The 8,441-nt window shown below is 40.4% G+C and overlaps 1 pseudogene; it reads right to left on the reverse strand.

The window, feature by feature from the left end:
* Positions 1 to 4,790: 4,790 nt before the first annotated feature.
* On the reverse strand, positions 4,791 to 5,735 carry LOC132012488 (olfactory receptor 8B3-like; annotated as a pseudogene).
* Positions 5,736 to 8,441: the final 2,706 nt, after the last annotated feature.

Genomic DNA, 8,441 nt, shown 5'->3' on the forward strand with positions numbered 1-8,441 from the left:
AAGATATGAACAGACACTTCTCCAATGAAGACATACAAATGGCTATCAGACACATGAAAAAATGTTCTTCATCACTAGCCATCAGGGAGATTCAAATTAAAACCACACTGAGGTACCACCTTACACCAGTTAGAATGGCCAAAATTAGCAAGACAGGAAACAATGTGTGTTGGAGAGGATGTGGAGAAAGGGGAACCCTCTTATACTGTTGGTGGGAATGCAAGTTGGTGCATTGGAGAACAGTGTGGAGATTCCTCAAGAAATTAAAAATATAGCTTCCCTATGACCCTTCAATTGCACTACTGGATATTTACCCCAAAGATACAGATTTAGTGAAAAGAAGGGCCATCTGTACCCCAATGTTTATAGCAGCAATGGCCACAGTCACCAAACTGTGGAAAGAACCAAGATGCCCTTCAACGGACGAATGGATAAGGAAGATGTGGTTCATATACACTATGGAGTATCATGCCTCCATCAGAAATGATGAATACCCAACTTTTGTAGCAAAATGGACAGGACTGGAAGAGATTATGCTGAGTGAAATAAGTCAAGCAGAGAGAGCCAAATGTCATATGGTTTCACTTATTTGTGGAGCATAACAAATAACATGGAGGACATGGGGAGATGGAGAGGAGAAGGGAGTTGAGGGAAATTGGAGGGGGAGATGAACCATGAGAGACTATGTACACTGAAAAACAAAGACCCTCCATACTGTTTTCCACAGTGGCTGCACCAATTTGCATTCCCACCAACAGTGTAAGAGGGTTCCCCTTTCTCCACATCCCTACCAACATCTTTTGTTTCCCTTGTTGTTAATTTTAGCCATTCTGACAGATGTGAGTGATATCTCATTGTAGTTTTCATTTGTATTTTCCTAATGTGAGTGATGTTGAAAATTTTTTTCATGTGTCTCTTAGCCATTTGTATGTCTTCTTAGGAAAAATGTCTACTCGGGTCTTCTGCCCATTTTTAAAATGGATTGTTTTGAAGGGGTGTTGAGTTTTTGTTTTTGTTTTTGTTTTTATTTTGAGAGAGAAAGGAAGAGTGTGTGTATATGCACAAACAGGAGGAGGTTCAGAAGGAGAGAGAAAATCCCAAGCAGGTTCCTCACTCAGCTCAGATCCCAAGGTGGGGCTCGATCTCAGGACCCTGAGATTGTGAACTGAACCAAAATCAAGAGATGGAACCCTTAACTGACTGAGCCACCCGGGCACCTCAAGTGTTGAGCTTTGTAAGTTCTATAAGTTTTATAAATTGAGTTTTATAAGAATGTCCAATGGAAAAAAGACTGTTGCTTCAAAAAATGGTGTTAGGAAAACTGAACAGCAACATGCAAAAGAATGAAACTGGATCACTTTCTCACACCATAGACAAAAATAAATTCAAAATGGATGAAAGACCTAAATGTGAGGCAGGAAACTATCAGAATCCTAAAGGAAAATACAGACTGCAACCTCTTTGACCTCGGTTGGAGCAACTTTTTACTAGATGTCTCCTGAGCCAGAGAAAACAAGCAGAAATGAGCTATTGGAACTTCATCAAGATAAAATGCTTCTGCACAGTAAAGGAAACAATCAACATCACTAAAAGGCAACCTTTGGAATGGGAGAAGATATTTGCAAATAACATATCTGATAAAGGGTTAGTATCAAAAATCTATAAAGAATTTCTCAAACTCAATTCCAATTTTGAAGTCTATATCCACTAACAATATACTTCAGGAATAAAGAGGAAATAAATATATTTCCAGATGAAGGAAATCTAACATAATTGGTCTTCCACATACTGACCCTTTCAGAATGGCTAAAAAAGTATATGGAACATAAGGGAAATGACCACAGGAGGAAGCCTAGACTAAACTCCAGGAAGGAAGAAATGTTGACTGTGGAAAATATAGATAAATAAAATAGACTATCTTCATGATTTTTTAAACTTTTTTTGACATTTGAAGCAAAAGTAATTACACCACCTGATATGTATGTATGTATGTATGAAGAGGAAATACTAAAGACAGGGTTGTTGTTTTTTTTTTTTAAATGGGAAAGAGTAAAAGGAAGTAAATAGAAGCAAGTTTTCTACACTTTACTCCAAGTCACAAAATGTCAATACTATGTAACATGTAGACTATGTAAGTTACATGTGTATATTGTGCTAACTAGAGTATACAGACAGGTACTTCAAATCACTAAGTATAAATCAAAGCTGAATTCTGAGAAAGGTCAAGTAATTGATAGGAAGGCAAGAAAAGAAGCAGAGAAAAAGAATATATCAAGGATATATCAAGAAACAGTGGAAACAATAGAAAACAACACAATGGTAGAGTAAGCCCTCAGACATCAAGAGATCAATAATGGTCTAAATTAGTTAAATGGAGATTTAATTAAAAAGCAGAGATTTTCAGGGTGCCTGGGTGGCTCAGTCAGTGAAGCATCTGCCTTTGACTCAGATCATGATCCCAGGATGGTGGGATCAAGTCCCACATCAGGCCCTCTGCTCAGTGGGGATCCTACTTCCTAACACCCCCTGCTCCCTCTTTCTAGCACTCCCTCTCAAATAAATAAATAAAAATCTTAAGAAAAAAAAAAGCAGAGACTTTCAAGTTTCATTTAAAAAACAACCCAAACGTGCTACCTACAAGAAACTTGCTTCAAATACAACAATGTAAGTAGGCTAAAAGAATGAAAAATTATAAACCATAAAAACGTAATAAGTTGCAAGGGTAGTTTATATTTTCTTAACACAGGTCCATTATCTGATCTGTATTTCCTTGGTTTATCATTTATGACTTTTCATTTTTTTAACTGCATCTTATGACAGAATATTGAATAGAGAAATAGCCAGATCAGGAAAAATCACAGTCATGAAAAGACCAGCGTAGAGGATATAGTCAATAATATTGTAACAACATTGTGTGGTTGCAGGCAGTAACTACATTTTTCATGGTGATCATTGCATCATGCATAGAATTATCAATTCTCTATGTCATACATCTAAAACTAATATAACACTGTATGTCACCTACACTTCAATTAGAAAAAAGAAAATAAGCACAATATTTAACCAGATATTTCAAAGAAGATATATAATTGGCTAGTAGACATACACAAAAATTGTCAGTATTATTCATTAAGGACGTGTAAATTAAAACCAAAATGAGATACTACTGCACACCCACCAGAATGACTATGATTAAGAAGACAGATGTTACCAAGTGTTGGCAAAAACGTGGAAAAAAATTATCATATCTTGCTGGTGGGAATATAACAATAGTAGAATCTCTTTCGAAAAGAGTTGGGCAGTTTCTTAGAAAGTTAAAGAATTTTCATTTCACCCACAATTCCATTCTTTCACTTAACTCACTCAGAAGCAGCGCCCAAAGATCTATACATCTCCCCTCCTTCACTACTACCTCTGGACCCAGATATCTCTGTTGACTTATCTTGAATCTGAATTACTTTTCATCAAAGGATACTGGACTATTAGATATCCAAATACAAAAATTTTACTCAGATCAACAGCCCACACCATATAGAAAAAGCAATTCAAAACAGATCATGAATTTAAATGTCATAATACTTAGAGAAGAAAACATAACAGAGAAATCTTGGAACTCTGGGAGGAGCCAAGGATCTCTTAAATATGAAACCAGAAGGTCAATCCATAAGAAAAGATTGAGACATTAGAATTTATCAAAATTGAAATTCTCTGCTCTTCGAGAGACACTATTAAGAGAATGAAAACACAAGACAGATTGGGAGAAAATATTTAAATCACATGTCTGATATACTTTGCATTCAGAATAGATCAAGAAATCCCCAAAAATGAGCTTTGTAAGTTCTTGAGACTAAGTAAACAAACAACACGATGTGCCCTATGAGCCCACACACATTGCCTGTCTCACTTACCACTGTATCTGCAGTGTTTAACAATGGAGCCCGGTGCAGGATAGATGCTCAGTCTCTATGAATAACTATACTGTTTGCGCCATTAACCCTCTGAGACAAAAGGGGCAGTGAAAATCATAAAGGGAAAATGCTGACTGCTAAAAGAATTAGAGATTTTTAAGTCTATTTGAGAAAAGGACAAAAATTCTTCTACTAATATAGCTTCTCCTATTATCTATATTTCCTGCCCTGAAATTCCAAGAGGGAAAACCCAGTGTAGGCTCGTTTTTATTCCTGACGGCTCTAAAAAGGTTATCTTAGTTTCTTGTCCTTAGGATCTAGGATCAGAAGGAAATCTCCCTTTACCACACTCCCTTGAGACCGGAGACTAGAAGGAGAAGAGGATCTTTCTATTTTTATCTTCTTTGGGGAAACAAAGGACTCTCCTTAAACAAAATGCCCTACAGCAATGTAATAGACCTCTCTCATTTCCACCACAGCCTTTCAATAGAGGTTTATTGAGTGAATGAATGAAGTCCACCCGAGTCCATATACCCATGACATATCTTCACAAGAATTCCAGACATGTCTCAGTCAAAAATCTCACACTTTACCATTTCTGAATTTACCAACATTCAACCTTTTATACTTAAAATTTATAACTTCTGAAAATGAGCTGAAGAATGACAAAGGAACTCCTTTTAACTTTCTATGAAAAGACAGAGGACTGGTCCTCCTCCTCCTTATATTGTCTTTGTGAAATGATTTATACATAATTAACTCAGTTTACCTTATTATTTGAATCATTTGCATTCCTATTTTGATTGTTTACTGTTCTCTCTGTAACTTCATATATTGTGTGCCCCTCCTAGGTTTGGCATCTATACCTAACCGAGTTTCCATTTATGAGAACATCCTTTTCTTCAAAGTCATACTCAGTGCAATTTTAACATCTTTGTTCCTCAGACTATAGATAAAAGGATTCATCATTGGCCCCACGATGGTATAAAAAACTGTGGATACTTTATCTTGATCCAGAGACCCAGCAGATGGCTTAAGATACATGAATGCTGATGATCCAAAGAAGAGAGAAACAGTAACGATGTGGGAGCTGCAGGTACTAAAGGCTTTGGACCGGCCCTCGGAAGAACGGATGTGGAAGATGCTGGAGAGGATCAAGGCATAAGAAACGGAGATGGTGAGGCTGGGCACTATTACGTTGATGCCTACCACAATGAAAACCACTAGCTCGTTGATGTAGGTGCTTGTGCAGGAGAGCCGGAGGAGAGGAGGTATGTCACACATGTAATGATTGATGATGTTGTCACCGCAGAAAGTGAGTCTCAGCATGCACCCAGTGTGGGCCACAGCACCCGCAATCCCCATCGCATATGTTCCCGCCATCAGCGTGAAGCAGACCCGATGGGACATGATGGCCTTGTAAAGCAGGGGCTTACAGATGGCCACATACCGGTCATAGGCCATGGACGTCAAAATACAGCACTCGTCAATAACAAAGAAGGAGAAGAAACAGAGCTGTGTCATGCACTCTTCGTAAGAGATGATGTTCTCTGTTACAAAACTCATCAGCATTCTAGGGATTATGACAGACGAGAAGCAGAGATCAATGAAGGAAAGGTTGAAGAGGAAGTAGTACATGGGGGTGTGCAGGTGAGGGTTCAGACCAATCAGAATAATCAAGCCCATGTTCCCCACCATGGTGACCACATAGATTCCTAAGAAAATGAAGAAGAAAGGCAGCTGGAGTTCTGGCTGTTGTGTTAAACCCAGCAGGATAAACTCGGTCACTAAAGAGTCATTTCCTGCGGCCATTCTTCCCTAAGGCATATCTGTCAGAACAGGACAAAGGGTGACATTGCAATGAGTAACCAGCTCTCCCCGCCAATCCCCCCATATTGAGACTGAGACCCAGAATGAGAGAATGAACCCAAAGCCACCCTGCTGTGTGCCTTTGCTGTCTCCACTGTAAAGTCTGAGGGGTGGTTCAAAGATGTGTATCAAACACGCTAACAGGTGAGTACCCTCGGTGTGAGGCTGAGGAACCCTGTGACCAATCAGGGCTACAAAGTCTGTGTTCTACTCCTGATTTGACTGTCCACCAGCCCCACCTAATGGCCCATGGCTGCCTCCACAGGGAGGAGATGAGGGCATCTCAAATCTTCAGCTGCCATAGCTGAGGCCGGGAAGAAAGAGAATAGGACAGATCAAATCAACACTCACCCTTCAATATAGGACCTTGCTAACCTCTCTCCCTTATTCCCAAGGAGACACAAGTGGCTCTGATGAATTTCAGAGGTGAGCAGCCCGGAACGGAGATCCTTCTTCTTTGTTCCTTTTTTGTTTTGACGGAGGGAACCAGAACACTGACCTCTGACGAGCCATGACTTACAGATGATGATTTCTGACAGTGGCTTTGACCAGAGTGGTTTTCTCCAGACAAGGGGGTAGTAAATAGCACCCTGCCCATGCCCAAAGAGCCCTATGCTAATATGACCCCAAGGGTTTTCATGAATTAGGAAATCCTAGGGACCTGATTAAAATGGGAAGATGGTTCTCCCAGTGTTTTCCCCAGAGATCAGGCTTTGTAGCAAAGAGACATTATCTACTGTGCATGTATAGCCCAAGTTCATCATAGGAACACTGATTTCTTAGAATATACCATTTTTCACACCTTTTGGGGTTGCCTAATCGGGCACATCCCCAAATAGAAAAGCAGATGTTCCTTCCTGCATCCACAGTCTCTCTTGCCATACGAAATACTATACATTATTTGTTTGTTAGTTGTGTCTTCCCACAACACACACACACACACACACACACACACATTTATACACTCACATACATTTGAATTTAAGTTCTAAAGAGACAAGGATTTTGTCTGTTTTCTTCAGCACTATTTCTGGAGCATCTTAGACTAATACGAATGATATATAGTAGGTATTGAATATTTGTTTGATTAAATAAATGAATGAGAATCCCTTTTTTCCATCTTTCCTGGGGCCTGTGCTGATTACTGACTACAATGGTATTCTTGCCGCACAGGCAAAGGCTTACATGGCGTCCATGTATTTCTTGGCACACCTGTAGCAAAAACACCAGGAACGTCCATGAAGGTCGCTGCTGAACTCCTGGTGTCCACGTAGGAGCACTTCAGATCAAAGTCACTGAACTCAGGGAAAAAATATTATTTTCCTCCACCCTCAGTGTCACATAGAGGACTGCCATAGGCTTTCAGAGAGGTCCCGATGTCTCTCCCCAGGGACCGCAGCAGAGGCTCAGATCAAAAGGCAGATTTGCGGGGCGCCTGGGTGGCTCAGTGGGTTAAAGCCTCTGCCTTCGGCTCTGGTCATGATCTCAGGGTCCTGGGATCGAGCCCCGCATCGAGCCCCGCATCGGGCTCCCCGCATCGGGCTCCCCGCATCGGGCTCTCTGCTCAGCGGGGAGCCTGCTTCCTCCTCTCTCTCTCTCTCTGCCTGCCTCTCTGCCTACTTGTGATCTCTACCTGTCGAATAAATAAATAAAATCTTTAAAAAAAAAAAAAAAAAAAGGCAGATTTGGATTAGCCTAGAAAGCTCCAAAATGCCAAAGTCCTTCTCAGCTCACTGTGGGAGGCCATGGGGAACCATTCAGGATTTTTATTGCTCTTTTGGCACCAGATTAAAATCATCAAAATGGAGACCCTTGGGAAGATTAACGTGGTGAGCACCAGCAAGTTGGACTGATATGTGAAAGCCTAGAGGCAGGGTCAGCTTTGGGAGACAATTACAACAGTCTATGAATGACTTTTAGATGCCCTGAATTAACAGAGTTACTGTCAGTAATTCCAAGAGACAAACATACTCAAGAGACATTGCAAAGGGAGATTCATCCAGACTTCTTACAAAGAAGATAGAAATAGACAAAAAGAGTTGCAAAAACTGCTAGCCTCAGTGTTGGGATAAACTATGCTGTTACTACAAACAAGAAGAACTCGGAGTATTTATGGAAAGCGTACATTTGGGTGGAACATGGTGAGGTTGGCTGCTAGCTGGACAGGGAAGCAGAAGCACACGTTAGGAAACAGCCCAATGAAGGCTAAATAAATGTAAGGAGGAGGGTTACACATGAGAAAAAGATTTGGGGATCCTTTCCATAAAGGCTGAAGCCATGGGATTAGGTAAACTCAAGGAGAGAAAAGATGAAGAAATTATGCTAAGTGAAGTAAGTCAAGCAGAGAAAGACAAGTATCATATGGTATCACCCATATGTGGAACATAGGTAATAACACGGAGGACCATGGGGGAAAGGAAGGAAATCTAAAGAGGGAGACATCAGAAAGGGAGATGAACCATGAGAGTCTATGGACCCTGGGAAACAAACTGGGGGGTTTCAGAGGGGAGGCGGGTAGGGGAAGGGGGTAACGGGGTGATGGGTATTAAGGAGGGCACGCTTGTGATGAGCACTGGGTGTTATACATAACTAATGAATCACTGAACACTACATCGAAAACTAACTGAACATAAATGAATAAATATAAAAAGAAAAAAGAAAAGA

Source organism: Mustela nigripes, chromosome 1 (genome assembly GCF_022355385.1).
Source record: "Mustela nigripes isolate SB6536 chromosome 1, MUSNIG.SB6536, whole genome shotgun sequence".
Taxonomy (NCBI): Eukaryota; Metazoa; Chordata; class Mammalia; order Carnivora; family Mustelidae; genus Mustela; species Mustela nigripes.